At 37.1% G+C, this 15,453-nt stretch overlaps 1 long non-coding RNA gene across 1 annotated transcript in view; it reads right to left on the bottom strand.

Annotated features, from left to right (window-relative positions):
- Positions 1–1,573: 1,573 nt before the first annotated feature.
- LOC149920020 (uncharacterized) overlaps positions 1,574–15,453 on the bottom strand; it is a 97,059-nt gene continuing 83,179 nt past the window's right edge. The window contains exons 5-6 of the long non-coding RNA XR_016463614.1: positions 6,227–6,293; positions 1,574–2,309 (exon numbers count right to left, since the gene is read on the bottom strand). This is a non-coding gene — a long non-coding RNA (uncharacterized LOC149920020). The remainder of the gene's footprint in view (positions 2,310–6,226; positions 6,294–15,453) is intronic.

Genomic DNA, 15,453 nt, shown 5'->3' with positions numbered 1-15,453 from the left:
TCAATGATGTCCCAAAGAGACATCATTTTGGAAAATCAGTCATTTTTGTGGACTGTTTGTTTTCTATTCACTGTAAATCTTTGCATGGGTTTGTTTCATTGTTGATGGCAGATAAGATCACTCTGACCTCAAGAGTTGTATGAGATAAATGCTCAGCCCCTGACAGAAAAGAAAGAAACTGAAAGATTTCCATAGTTGGGCTTTTGTTTTGTTTTATTTTTAATTTCTGGAAAATGGTTATGTCTTCTTTCATATTTTTTCAAAACTTATTGTAAATGAAAATATATCAGCCTTTTGAATTTTTTAGAAGCAACAGACAGATGTTTCCCAAGAGCATTCTCTCACACTTCTTCTACTAAGCCCTGAAGTTTAAGATAATAAAAAGCATACTTTCAAATCTGAAAAAAATCAGCAACTGTTCCTACTGAAGATATTGCCATCACACACACTCATGAAAAGTGTCAGCACTATTTCAAATATTGTGAAAAATAAAGAAGCCTGGGGAAGTGTATTTCCATATCCTTATTTCTGAGCTATTAGAGTTGATCTAGAAAAGGGTCTTGAAAGTGATCAAAAAGCTGAAGTACCTTTCCTACGAGGAAAGGTTGATTGAGCTAGGCTTGTCTCATAAGAGAAGGCTCCAGGGAGACCTCCTGTGACCTTCCAATACTTGAAGGGAGCTCAAAAGCAGGAGAGGGACTGAGTTTTTACACGGGCAGCTAGCGATAGGACAGAGGGGAATGATTTTACCTAAAAAAAAAAGATTTAGATTAGACGTTAGGGGAATTTTTTTTATTGAGGGGGTAGTGAGGGACTGGCACAGGCTACTCAGAAAAGCTGCAGCTGGCCCCATCCCTGGATGTATTCAAGGCCAGGTTGGATGGGATCCTAGGTAGCCAGATCTGGTAAATGGTAGCCCTGATCACAGGAGAGGGTTGGAACTAGACGATTTTTAATGCCTCCCTCCAACCTAAGTCATTCTATGATTCCATGTAAAGAATTACAGATCTTGGCCTTTGTGAAGATTTATTTAACACACAGTATTTATGAGGAAATTATGAGATATTACAAGGAAGTTACTGTAAACACATGAAATTACAGAAACTATTACAAAAGTATTGTTACTATATAAGAGAATCAAAATGCACAGATGTTTTGTATTGTAAATGATTAAATTATTTCTGTGCTGTTCACTGTAGAGGTATAATATCACATTATCAGCCAGAAGGAAAATAATTTCTATCTGAAAGCTAACAATTTTTTCATTTATAAACAAGTAGAAGTCACATCAACAACAAATAAAAATCAATCTTTGAGGTACTTTCAGAAGAAACTAATGAACAAGATTTTATGGAAAACTGTTTTGGATACATCCTGTCTCTGAGTAAAAATCACAGCCATGATATTTAACAAATGTATTGTCACGATACATTAAATTCTAACATAACATCTCACTGTCCTTCATGTATATGCAATTTTTATTATTTTCATTTTTTACTATGATGTTTTTCAATTGTAGACAGTTTACTAAAAAAATCTTAATTTGAAAAGGAATATTTACTTCTGGGGCAAATTTCAGAGCTATTACATCACCACCATTTATCTACACACATATATTTGTGTATGTGCGTGTGTGTGTATACACATATATATGTACACATTTGTCTTCCCTAAATTGGTTGTCCAATGGGACTATTTAGCCAAATGTTTCCTCTATATCTCAACAACTTCTTCACGGTCCCAGCAGAAACTTAACAACTTTGTCTGATGTTTGTCCAGGTGTAGACATGCAAAATCTGTGCGTACATTCACACAAGCTCCTTTGACAACTTCAGCCAACAAAATTTTGTAATCCCCAGCCAAATACTATTGATATTTTTCTCTGTTCATCTTAGCTCTGCCCACACTGTCTATAACACTTCTCCAAGCCTTGGGATGAAAGGACCACGTAAACAAAGGTATATGAGAGATGGGGTTAAGGCAAGTGCATTTTTTAATGAAAATTGCATAGATTACATTACAGCAGATATTAATCAAAAGAAAGATGAATAAGTAGATACCACGCATGGTGGAAATTATGGGAAAGAGAGAGGCTAAACACAATAGGCAAGATAGGTTGCTAAAGGCAAGGTGCACATTCCAGTAAGTCCATGGTATTAGGAAAAGGGAATAGAGGGGCTGGAAGAGTACATGGGAAAGTCCGTGTTAAAGTTTAGCTGGAACGGGTTGCCCAGTGAAGATGTGGATGCCCCATCCCTGGAGTGTTCATGAGGCTTTCGGTAATCAGAACTAGTGAAAGATGTCCTTTCCTGTGGAAGAAGTAATGGAACTAGATGTTATTTATAGTCCCTTCCAATCTGTATTTCTATGATTCTGTGACATAATAAAGACAGATTCACTTGCTGCTTAAATTCAAGCTACAATATTCAGCTTAGCCAAAATCCTAAAACTTATATCCTATTCCTCTTCAAGGGAATATGATTTTGAGTATGCAATAAGTGTGAAGTTGAGAAAAATTGTTGTTTAAGCATAGTGTAAATATGATAGAATTGAAATTATCCTGTAAAACAACAGGAAATTAATTCCAGATAAGAATGCTAGATGACAGCTATGAGGCTGAAAATATTAAAAGCTACTTGTCAGTGAAATAATTATCTAAATTAATGATTATCTAGTTCTTATCTAAAGCTAAGTGAAAAAAAAACCTGAATATTTTTGAAAAAAAAAGTTCATTTATTTTAATGTAGTTTTAATAGTAAAATCTTGTTAAAATGTTCTTTCTTCACCAGTTTGCATGTGATCTAAAACTGGAAAAATAAGCCTTAGTCTGCAACTTTGTTTTATTACTGTTCTTACAGGTCTGATATCGCAGTACAACAAAGTGTATGGAACGCCAATAAAATCCTTTTAAAATGTATTATCTTTTTAGAAGAAATTTAGTGATATGGAAATAAGATTATAGGATGGAATACTTAATTGTTGTTTTTTATATTTTTATCTATTATGAGAATTATCTATCTGTTCTTGTCCGAATCACTGGTTTGTATTAGTCTGATGTCAGTGTTTAGCTGAAGAACTGTCTTTGGACAAAGTGACATTGATTGCTAATTGTTCAAATGTGGTAATATCCTTCTTTCTGTATAAGGAATATAGCCTTCAAAGGCTTTACTGATGACAATATACCATCTTTCTATCTTCGCTTTTCATTGAAGGAAATACTGATGCATTATGCCAATGCCTGAAGAATTGTAAAAGAAATTTCCATGTGGTTTTAACTATAAATTGTATTTTACATAATTTATTTTCTTGAATAGAAGCCATATAGATTCTATTTAGAACATCTCATTATTTTTGTCATTCTGATTATAGTCTCATTGGTCTTGTTTTAATGAGTTTTCTCCAAAATAACAAAAAATACATCCTGTTCTTAATTTGTTCGTTTTTTTTTCTTTTGCTTCACCCAGCATAAAGTCTTTAAGTTCCATTAAAAGTTGATTTGACTGGGAAATGAATAGAATTTTTTATCTCCAACTTTAGAAATTCTGTAATAAATTTATGATGCATGTCAAGCTGTTATGAAATGCAAGTATGGGGCATAAAGATAAAAATCTTCTTACTCAGGAAATATTATTAACAGACCATGAGAGAACAGTATATTACAAAAGAGATTAAAAATAAAATCTGCATCTAATTTCATATCCTCACATCACAAATCAGTTTTAAGCATATTCTATAGTTTCTGGTACATAACTCAGGGGGGGCAAAAAACCCAATTTTTTAACTCTAAATGGACAGTGACAAAGACAAATATTTCAGTTCTCATATACATTGTATACACAAAGCATCCAGGAAACTGTATCTTATTTCCGTAGACCTATATGTATCTTAGTGTGTGTGTATAAATATATATGTATGTAAAAGTAAATGTTTTTGCTTGGATTTCAGATCATCTTCATTTCCCTCCTCTGAACTCATCTTTCTTCTGTTGGAGGCCCCAGACCTGGATGCAATACTCTGGTTGGGGCCTGAAAAGGCAGAGTAGAGGGAAACAATCCCCTCCTTCTTTCTGCTGGCCACCCTTTTTCCGATGCAGCTCAGGATACCATTGGCCTTCTGACTGCATTTTGTTACAATCACACTCTTAAAAAGCTTAGCAGCATCCACTTTGATCTTGCACAATCTGCCAATTCTACTCTTGTTAAAACCGTACTGAATGGAGGAAAGGTTAATACCTGTACTAGAAACAGAGTACTATAAATTATGTGGCCCTGATGGTAGGATCCTTGTTTTCTGTCCTCAACTAGCAGTGTCCAGAATCAAGCTTTAACATTTTCTGTATCATTTATGGAAATTAGACAATTGTGAAGTCAAGATTTGAGCTAGATATGTCATGAATATTTATTAAAAAGAGATAAAAGGCTTCCCAGTTTATGGCTCTACACCAGCAGCCTCTGTTATATCTTCATCAGAAAAGGGATAATAAGAATAATGTCATAGCCTAAAGGGTGCTATGAAGCTCCCAGCTCAGAGCCACATCCTAAGAACATCCCAACTAAAAGGATATATTCTTACTTTTCTGTTTTGACTTGTTTTTCACAGCACATAATTTCATCATTAAGGAAAATTTTCTCATACACATAAATAATGACTTTATTGTTTCCAAGCTCCAAGACTCTTGGGTGACTTTAGTACTAGCTACTATTGGCCTGCTAGTGGTTAGTGAAGAGAAACAGATATAGTTCTGTTTTCTATTTGATAATGATAATAGCAGCCTCATAAACTTCTGCAGATTGCAAAGTGTTCCAAGAAGTCTAGGTGAAATGGCCAGGCAGACATGGCCAAATCCAAAGGCTTGTTGACCTATTGTTGAAGGGACAGTTTATATCCCTTAATATTTGCCCAGCTCATAGAGCTTCTACTCGTCACACCCTGTACTGTCTACCCAAGTCTGAATGTTCCTTTGAATTCCATACTCCTCTTCCATCCTCCTCTCAGAGGATAATCCAAGACACCTCGGAGATCCCTCTGAGGGCTCTGTTACAAAAAGGGTTGTGATTACAAATGTGCATCCTATATATATATTTTTTTTTCCTATATCAGGGAAAATATAAGAGGAGAAAATCAATAGTCATTGCTTGTTCTACTGGCACACTGTCATTTTCATTCCTTTTCTATTGCCAAGTTAAATATGAAATGTATATCTACAGAATTGGAAAAAATTTATAGGAAAGGAAGGGTGGTTCCTCCTTATTCCTTCCTTCCTTCCTTCCTTCCTTCCTTCCTTCCTTCCTTCCTTCCTTCCTTCCTTCCTTCCTTCCTTCCTTCCTTCCTTCCTTCCTTTTCCTTCCTTCCTTCCTTCCTTCCTTCCTTCCTTCCTTCCTTCCTTCCTTCCTTCCTTTCTTTCTTTCTTTCTTTCTTTCTTTCTTTCTTTCTTTCTTTCTTTCTTTCTTTCTTTCTTTCTTTCTTTCTTTCTTTCTTTCTTTCTCTCTTTCTTTCTCTCTTTCTTTCCTTCTTTCCTTCTTTACTTCTTTACTTCCTTCCTTCTTTCTTTCCTTCTTTCTTTCTTTTACTTCCTTCCTTCGTTCCTTCCTTCCTTCCTTCCTTCCTTCCTTCCTTCCTTCCTTCCTTCCTTCCTTCCTTCCTTCCTTCCTTCCTTCCTTCCTTCCTTCCTCCCTCCCTCCCTCCCTCCCTCCCTCCCTCTCTTTCTGCTGCTAACAATAGATACAGTTCTCTTGGAATTACAGATTTATACTGACTTCAAAGTCTATACTAAACTCAAAAAGTCTCATCCTCTCTCATTTCTAGTCAAGGAGATAAAATATTTCAACCAAATATTTCAGTCTTGTCTCTGAAGTCTGTGTCTTAAATTCACAATGTAGCTAAACTATGCTGAATAAACACACCTCATAATGACTTCAATAATATTTTGGTCTCTCTTAAGATTTATTTGCATTTCAAAATTAAATTTCATTTTTTAAAAAAGTCTGTTTTTCAGATCTGAGTATGCCAAATCGGCTTGTGACTATGGTATTTCCCAGAAGACTGCGTAGAATATGTGCACTAGGAAAAAATATAAATCATTCAGAAAAACATGAATAGTTGTGATTTATTTTTCTATTTTTATTAAGGCTTATTTCAAATTTACTGTAAGACAGTCAAATTTTTGCCTCATTCTTGACATCCTCCCCTTTCCACCCAATAAAATCTTTCCTCGCTACATTCTTACCTTTTTTTTTCTTCTCTTCATATATACTTCTTCCCATTTTTTAGTTTTATGTTGTCTATGTCGTCATCTGAGAGGGTGAACAAACACAGAAACAATTAATACAGAATCTTTCTTTGACAAGAAGAAAAATAATATGTAGTATCAGCTGAAAGATGCAGCTACCGAAGATACCTGGAAGGTGGGAAATGTTTTTTTTTCCCCCACTATTCTGTTCAGTTCCGTGAACACTGTAATAACAATCATCCATTTGTTCAGATTTGCCACAGCCTCTGTCTCTGATTAGTATCTCATATGAGATTCACCAATTTCAGATATATTTCAAAAGAGTTTCCACCTATGCAGTGTTGCTTGCTTAATAAATCATTATTTCTATTCCTTAAAAATTCCTTTGCAGAGTCAAAAGCTAGAGCCTGACATACTAAGTCACTCCAGGATATCTAATCATTTACAGTATCAGAAAGGTAATGCAGCTTGGAATATTTTCATAGAATAGGAGAATAGAGTCATTCTGTCTTCACCCAGTGCAGCTACAATTAGCTATTAAGAAAAAAGTCAGTATGGATTCTCTAAAGAAAGAATTCTTCCCTTCAAATTCAAGTTATCAAGTTTTGCTCTATATATTATCCTTTTTTTTTTTTTTTTTTTTTTCCACTACTTAATTATATTAATGTCAATAAAGTTAAAATAAAATCTATATTTAACAGAGAGCTTTAAATAGAAATTTGAAATTAAATTGATGTGTGATATATACCTGGTTTTAACATTTCCAATTGTCTTAGAAGACCATACTGAATTTGTGATATTTATATAGCCATTGTAGGAGTTTCCTGTGCCAGCCATTTCTTATCAGAATTTTATTGCACACTTTCCATCTACATCTAATAATGTAAAGCTGCTCTGCTGTTGGAATTCCTTTTCAAGACAAAGTATTTTTTCTTCTTCCTATGAACAATCCCAGAAAATAGTAATTCCAGAGAATGTTATTTCACTTATACGTTTGGCTTGTTCATATGGAATTGCACTCAATTATATGAGAATTTTTATATTCTAACAATCAGTATTTGAGTTTTAGTGCAAACACTGCCTGAACTATGAAGAGAGTCATGCCTACTCTTACTTCTGTTGCTTTTACATATTTAATATCTATTTAAATTAGCTTAAGAAGATTCCATATGTGTTTTATAAAAACAGTGATGCCCTGAATGTAAAATTAAGAAACAAATATAAACACACACTGTGTGAGCGCTTTAAATAACAAGACCGTAATTAAATAATAAATGAAATTATGGTTATATTTCAACATCTTACATGTCCTGAACCCATTAATTCTTTTCCTTGAATAACAAAGCTAAAATGTGCTGGCCTACTAAGAGCTGTCACTTTTAAACAAAATAACAGAAATCTCAGCTTGAAGCAGGACATTCACATTGACTTGAAAAGGAAAAGGAATCTGAAAATTTACAAATTGATCTGAAAAGAAAATGTTATTTTTTTTCATCTAAAAGTGACATGTTTTTACCTGTAAATCTCTGCTTGAAATTTTTGGATGTGTTGAGATTTTAATATGTGAATTAGCATAAATAAGAAAGGGCTAAAGAATGTTTCTTCCTAGAGATACATTTAAGTTTCTAAAGATAAATATTTTTTAATTAGTCATAATTAACTTTGAGTATTCAGTTTTCACTTCCAACTACTTCCAGCTCTATTACTGTCAGCAACATCCTTGACATTGCTTTGTCTCTGAGAAACTAAACTGGTAAACGTAAAAGGAGAACTGGTTTCAACGGACGAAGAGAAGGCCGAGGTACTGAATGAGTTCTTTGCCTCGGTCTTCACTGGCAGCCAGGACTCCAGTACTCCTTCCGTCCCTGAGCCCTGCATCCCTACACCTCTGGGTGGGGACTGGGGTGGTAAATCCCCCCCTGCTGTGAGGACAGAGCAGGTCCGAGACCGCCTCATGAGACTGAATGTGTACAAGTCTATGGGGCCGGATGGTATGCATCCCAGGGTTCTGAAGGAGCTGGCTGAGGTGGTTGCCGAGCCGCTCTCCATCATATTTGAGAAGTCGTGGCTGTCTGGTGTGGTCCCGGATGACTGGAGGAAGGGTCACGTCACTCCCATTTACAAGAAAGGGAGCAAGGAGGACCCTGGGAACTACAGGCCGGTGAGTCTCACCTCTGTGCCTGGGAAGATCATGGAACAGATCATCCTGGATGACATGCTTGATCACATGAGGAAAGGGCGTGTGATCCGTGACAGCCAGCACGGCTTCACCAGAGGAAGGTCATGCTTGACCAATCTGGTGGCCTTTTATGATGGAGTGACGGCATCGGTGGACAAGGGAAAGGCGACCGATGTCATTTACCTGGACTTGAGCAAGGCCTTTGACATGGTCCCCCAACACATCCTTCTCTCCAAACTGGAGGGATGTGGATTTGATGGGTGGACCACTCGATGGATAAGAAACTGGTTGAAAGGCCGCAGACAGAGGGTGATCATCAATGGCTCTATGTCCAGGTGGAGGCTGGTAACGAGCGGCGTCCCCCAGGGATCTGTCTTGGGACCGGTGCTCTTTAACATCTTTATCAATGACATTGACGACGGAATTGAGTGCACCCTCAGCAAGTTTGCTGACGACACCAAGCTGAGTGGTGTGGTTGACACAGTTGAAGGACGGGATGCCATTCAGAGGGACCTCGAGAGGCTAGAAAGGTGGGCCCGGGTGAACCTGATGAGGTTCAACACTGCAAAGTGCAGAGTTTTGCACTTGGGCCGGAGGAATCCCAGGCATCCCTACAGACTGGAAGGAGCAGTCCTTGAGAGCAGCCCTGTGGAGAAGGACCTGGGGGTCTTGGTAGACGAAAAACTTAACATGAGCCAGCAGTGTGCCCTTGCGGCTCGGAAGGCAAATGGGATCCTGGGCTCCATCAGAAGAGGGGTGGCCAGCAGGGACAGAGAGGTGATTGTTCCCCTCTACTCTGCTCTTGTGAGGCCCCATCTGGAATACTGCGTCCAGGTCTGGAGCCCCCAGTACAAGAAAGACAGGGAGCTGTTGGAGAGGGTCCAGAGGAGGGCCACAAAGATGATCAGGGGACTGGAGCACCTCCCCTATGAGGACAGGCTGAGGGAGCTGGGCTTGTTCAGCCTGGAGAAAAGAAGGCTGCGGGGTGACCTCATTGCAGCCTTTCAGTACCTAAAGGGAGCCTACAAAGAGGAGGGGAATCAACTCTTTGAAAGGGTGAGTGACAGCAGGACAAGGGGAAATGGTTTTAAGCTGAGGGAAGGGAGATATAGGTTGGATGTCAGGGGGAAATTCTTTACGGAGAGAGTGGTGAGGTACTGGAACAGGCTGCCCAGGGAGGTTGTGGATGCCCCGTCCCTGGAGGTGTTCAAAGCCAGATTGGATGGGGCCCTGGGCAGTCTGGTCTAGCATTAGGTGGAATGGTGGTGGCCCTGCATGTGGCAGGGGGGTTGGAGATTCATGATCCTTGAGGTCCCTTCCAACCCTGGCAATTCTGTGATTCTGTGATTCTGTGAAACTACTGATTTTATTTTTTAAATATATCTCATTTCCCTGAATAAATTCAATTTCAGATTGGCACTAAGGACTATTAGTACTGTATGAGAAAGAGATGATGAAGGCTAATACTTATTTTCCTTTTTTTTTCAAAAAAAAAAAAAATATATATATATATATATATATATATAAATTCTTCAGACCAAGATAGTACTCTCCGGAATTGGAAAAGCTTCAAGCCTGTGATCAGTCAGATCCAGCTTTAAGAATTGATAAGATGAAATTGAAGACATCAAATTTATTTCTTTTTCAATGTTTATATTAAATGATACTTCATATAGTAGATGTATCAACAGACAAGCCAAACCAAATTTCACCTCAAGGGTTACTTCCTCGTGTACCACCCAGTTTCATCAGCCTCACTACAGGGTGAGCGAAAAAACAATTGTGGACACTTATTTTGTTTGAGAAAAAATGACAGCAACTGTAATTGTACTTCACGTAGAAAAAATATGTAAGGCAAATTGGCCACTAATGTATAGATTATACATTTTGCTAGAGAATAATAGCAGTGTTGCTTAAAAAAAAAAAAAATGCATGTAATCAAAGACTGACACTTCTGCTACCTGACTCATTTGTAAGTGAATCATAAGTATTAGCAAAAAGTTAATTTGTTATTTTACGGACTGAAGTGAATGAAACAAAAAATCAAAATAGTTATTCGACAGTTATCTTGATCCAAACACTGGATGTGAGCACGGTATTATAACCAGGGAACTGTGTACAGAGATGAATCATCAGCTTCAGTGTGTTGAAAATAATAATAAGAATGTTGGAATGCTACAAAGCTGGCACCAGATCTGTCCCATGATTGCTCATACATGAGCAGAAAAAAAAATTGCATATGCAAATTTTATCAGGATCTATCAAGACAATATGAGGCCAAAGGTGATCGTTTCTTCATTTTCCTGTTCTAAACACCACCCTCAGCAGGTAAAGTGATTCTCACTGTTTTGGGACAGGAAAGGAGCGATCCTTTTGGATTTCCTGGAACCCAGAAAAACTATGAACTGTCTCTGCTAGATCACAACACTGACTAAGCTGAAGGCTCCAACTTCAAGAGTCAGGCCAGAAAAAGAGAACACCTTTCTCTTGCAACATAGAACCATAGAACCATAGAATCACAGAATCACCCAAGGTTGGAAAAAACCTGTGAGGTCATCTAGTCCAACCATCTTCTCATTACCATTGCTACCACATGTAGCTCCTCATCCAGATGTCTCTTGAACACTGCCAGGGATGGCAACTCCACCAACCCCTTCTCCTAATGTCCAACCTAAACCTCCTCTGGTACAACTTGCGGCCATTTCCTCGGGTCCTACTATTTGCCTGGGAGAAGAGGCCAGACCCTTTTTCATCACAACCTCCCTTCAGGAAGTTGTAAAGTGCAATGAGGTCTCCCCTGAGCTTCCTCTTCTCCAGACTAAATAATCCCAGCTCCCTCAGCTGCTCCTCATAAGATTTGTGCTCCAGATTCCTCACCAGTCTCATTGCCCTTCTCTGGATGTGCTCCAGTGCCTCAATGTCTTTCCTGTAGTGAGGGGCCCAAAACTGAACACAGTACTCGAGGTGCGGCCTCACCAGTGCTGAGTAGAGGGGGATGATCACCTCCCTGCTCCTGCTGGCCACACTATTTCTAATGCAGGCCAGGATGGCATTGGCCCTCTTGGCCACCTAGGCACACTGTCGGCTCATGTTCAGCCGAACATCAACGAACACCCCCAGGTCCCTTTCCTCTTCACAATCATCCAACCACTCGTCCCCAGGCCTATAGCGCTGCATGGGGTTGTTGTGGCCAAAATGCAGGACCCAACACTTGGCCTTATTGAATCTCATCCCATTCACCTCAGCCCAGCAATCCAGCTTATCTAGATCCCTCTGAAGATCAACACCACCTCCCAACTTGGTGTCATCTGCCACACTTCCTGAGGGTACACTCAATCCCCTCAGCTAGGTCATCAATAAAGATATTAAACAAGATAGGCTCCAATACCGACCCCTAGGGGACACCACTTGAAACAGGTCACCAGCTGGACTTAACTCCATTAACCACTACCCATTGGACATGGCCCTCTAGCCAGTTCCTTACCCAAAGAAGGGTATACCTGTACAGGTATTACATGATAACATGATAAACCAACCCTGCCTCATGTCAGTTTGAAGACAGTGGAATCACACTGCCAATCTTGGCTGGATTGTCTGGTTTTGGTGCCTTCTGACTTTCATCTGTTCAGGCCAATGAAAGACAGACTGCATGGGTAACATATTCATTGCAATGACACTGTCATAGCAACAGTGAAACACTGGGTCACTGGCACAGATTTTTACCAGTGCAGAATGTAGGCTCTTGTTCATTGCTGGTGAAAATGAATAGATACATTGAAAAAATAATGTTTTATAGCTGAGAATTTGAGAATTTCCTCTATAAAATAGCGTTATAGTGCTCTTTGTATGTGTTATAATTTTCAAGGAAAAATAAAACAGAAAGCATTACTTTTGGAGAAATTTATGTACATTAACAAGAGCATACACACACACAGAAATCCAAGAATGGTAAATAAGTCAAGAAAGGGATTAATCTGAATAGAGTCACTAAAATTTGACTAGTTTTAGTCAAGAAAATGTAGGGTGAAAGTCATCTTAAAATACACATCTAGTATGGGTCAGGTTTGTTGTACTTTATAAGTTTCTGCAGCTCAGCTCAGCTGAGGTGTGGTGATTAGCTGTCTGGCAGGCTAAAACATAGCACAGTTTTATACTGAAACAAGAAACTACTTTTAGAATTTTGGAAGGTTGTTTTTTTTTTTTTTCAGAAACCAAAATTTATAGCATAACTGCAAATAATCAGAGTAGATGTTTTATTCAGACCTCCAAAATCATAGGCAATCTTCATTCTTTTCCTTGCCTTGTCTTTTTTTTTTCTTTTTCCCCCATGAGAAATTCATTTTTATACATTTGAATTTCACTTAGGTTCTCATGAAAGCTTTAGTTTCAGAAAGTCCATTTCTAAGGACAAAACATTTTGTATATAACTCCCTCAAAGTTCTGTTATCTATTGTTATTTACAGTTCACGGTTTATTAAAGTTAAGTAAATATCATAAATATAATATTCCTCAAGCGCATTTTTAAAAGATTAGGAAAAATGTTTTCTCTTTATGAAGTTTAGAAATGCTTTGAAAATACTTCCATTAACTGTACTGACTATGAGATTTGGTAAAAGATTAAGTCCATTGAATATTTGTACCTATCTTTTATCTTAGAAAGAGCTGTAAAATTGATGACAAAGTTTAGTTTCAAATGTTGGTACCATGCAAAACACTTTAAAAATAAATAAGAAACTGCACATGGATAGTTGCTTATTTAAAAATATAAAAAATAAAAATCAAATAACAATGTTTTATATGACTCTTTACCCAGAGAAGCTGTGGGGGCCCTGCAGGTGCTCAGTGCAAGTTTGGAGTGCAACCATGGACAGCATGAGCTGGTGGGGAGGAGCCCTGCCCATGGCACGGGGATTGGAACTAGATGAACTTTAAGGTCCCCTCCAAACTAAGCTATTCTACTACATTTACTACGTGTATGGGTAGTCTGGAGAACATGAATGTCTAAGAATTAACCACAGAACAAACATAATATGGACCAGAAGGAATAACTGATTCCCAAGGAATTCTACTCTTGCTCTGAATTCAACAGTCTGTATTAAAAATAATAAATAGCTAAAAATTGCATTAAAAAAAAATCAAAGTACTGAAAAGTTTGGTTTTGATGAATAATTCAGATTTTTTAGTCCAATTTTTCTGATCGATCACTAGGAACACAGCTCATATAAAAATGGTGCCTGCAGACAGTTTTTCAATACTCTGTAACATCTTAATTGTTCCAAGACATAAGCTTTATGTTTTGAGCATCACATAATTTTAAATCACCATCAAATACTTGCTGTCATCTTACATAAACTACCTCACTAATCTGACCAATCTAGCTAGGAAAAAATTCTTAGAGCCAAGAAAAGAAGCATAGTTTATCCTGAAATTCCTTTTAAAATCTTTGGTATGTTTTTTCGTAAGACTTTTAAATCCAGAGATAAAAGCACAGAAGGATTATAGGTCAAATGGCTTCCCTTTTAATGTTCATGTATTTTAGTCAAGTTTTCATAGATGTATATTAATCAAAGAATCTGAGAATTTGTGTACATTCATGTTGGTCTGACACTTATTTTCAGAATGAAAGTTGTTTTGACTTTTCTTCAATTATTTTTTACTTCTTTCATTAGTTTATCCAAATATTAATGGATGAGTTTGAATCAAAGTAAGCAAGCCCATCATTCTAACTCGTCTCTAATACAGACTAATTTATTGATGATAGAATGAATAATGGGAGGTATATTTGTTCACCCCTTGTCAGTAGACATCCTGTTGCTGGAGTCTATAAATGAAATTCTTTCTCTTCCTTTTAACAGTTCTAAAAATCTGTGGACTATTACTGAACTTCTTATCTCTTTGAGAATATTCGCTACCTGCAGATGTAATATGACTCTCCAGCAAGTCTTAGAAGTATTGTTGATCTTTCTTCAATACAATGTTGGTTGTTTTTTTGTTTTTGTTTTTGTTTTTTCCAAAGAATAACCTATGTGCATCTACTGTTATCTCACAGTCTCTTTCTGACACCCTTACTCATGTCTGATGCTTTGCTAATAGAATCTCATCCCAAATTTTTCTCAAATGAGTCACTTTTATTACATGATGAGAACAAGTTATTCCTATCTCCTGGAAGCTTTGAATCAGTTGTGAGTATAACTCCATTACATGCTCCAATATAAACACTAGTAGCTTTAAACAGTTTATCTTGCCAGAATGAAATATACCCCAGAAGAACTCAAGCCAGAACACGATTAGATTTCTTTTTTTTTTAATGTTACCATCTACAAGCACTACCAAGTTCTAAAGTGGAAAAGAAAACACATTTATTTCTTCACAGAAGGACATTTTTTTCTCAAATGCTACACAGCTTGTATATAACTTTAGCTTCATACAAGATCACAGTTTAGGTTTATGCTTTATGTATTTCATCATTTAAGATCTTATTTACCTCTTTTACCCTTGAATTGGAGAACCGTCATGACTTACAACTGCTATATATAAGCATAAATCTTTATTTTGTCAATGATAGAAAAGAAATACTTTGTTGGACTTTTTTTCCTTCAGAAATGAACATTTTAATTCAGTGAAAAATTGAAAGAGGAGATATTATTACTGCATGGATTTAACTGAAATATGTTGATTTCTCATGTGTAATTATGAGATGGCATCTTGCCCATATATATCCAAATACTGTAGCCCTTTCACACAAGATCAGACAAGGCTGCTAAATAAGAGTTTATTTTTTTTGTGAACATATATCATATCCTGGGCATATCCTTGGCTAAAGTTAGTTTATTCTCACCTTTGAAAACTAAACCTTCTGCTTCTAGAATATATTAAAATAGCTAACAAAACATAAAATGTTCTGCCATTTTACTGCAAAAAAGAGTATTGCACAGTAAAATGTCTTCCATAATAAATATACAATATATTTTCCTACAAAGTACAAGATACTGCATTTAGTTCATGTCTGAACTGGGAAACAGAACTGGAAATCTAAATCTCCTGA

Source organism: Phasianus colchicus, chromosome 1 (assembly GCF_987193195.1).
Source record: "Phasianus colchicus chromosome 1, bPhaCol1.hap1.1, whole genome shotgun sequence".
Classification (NCBI taxonomy): Eukaryota; Metazoa; Chordata; class Aves; order Galliformes; family Phasianidae; genus Phasianus; species Phasianus colchicus.
Note: the sequence above shows the minus strand (reverse complement) of the source record. Positions and strands in the feature narration are given on the sequence as shown.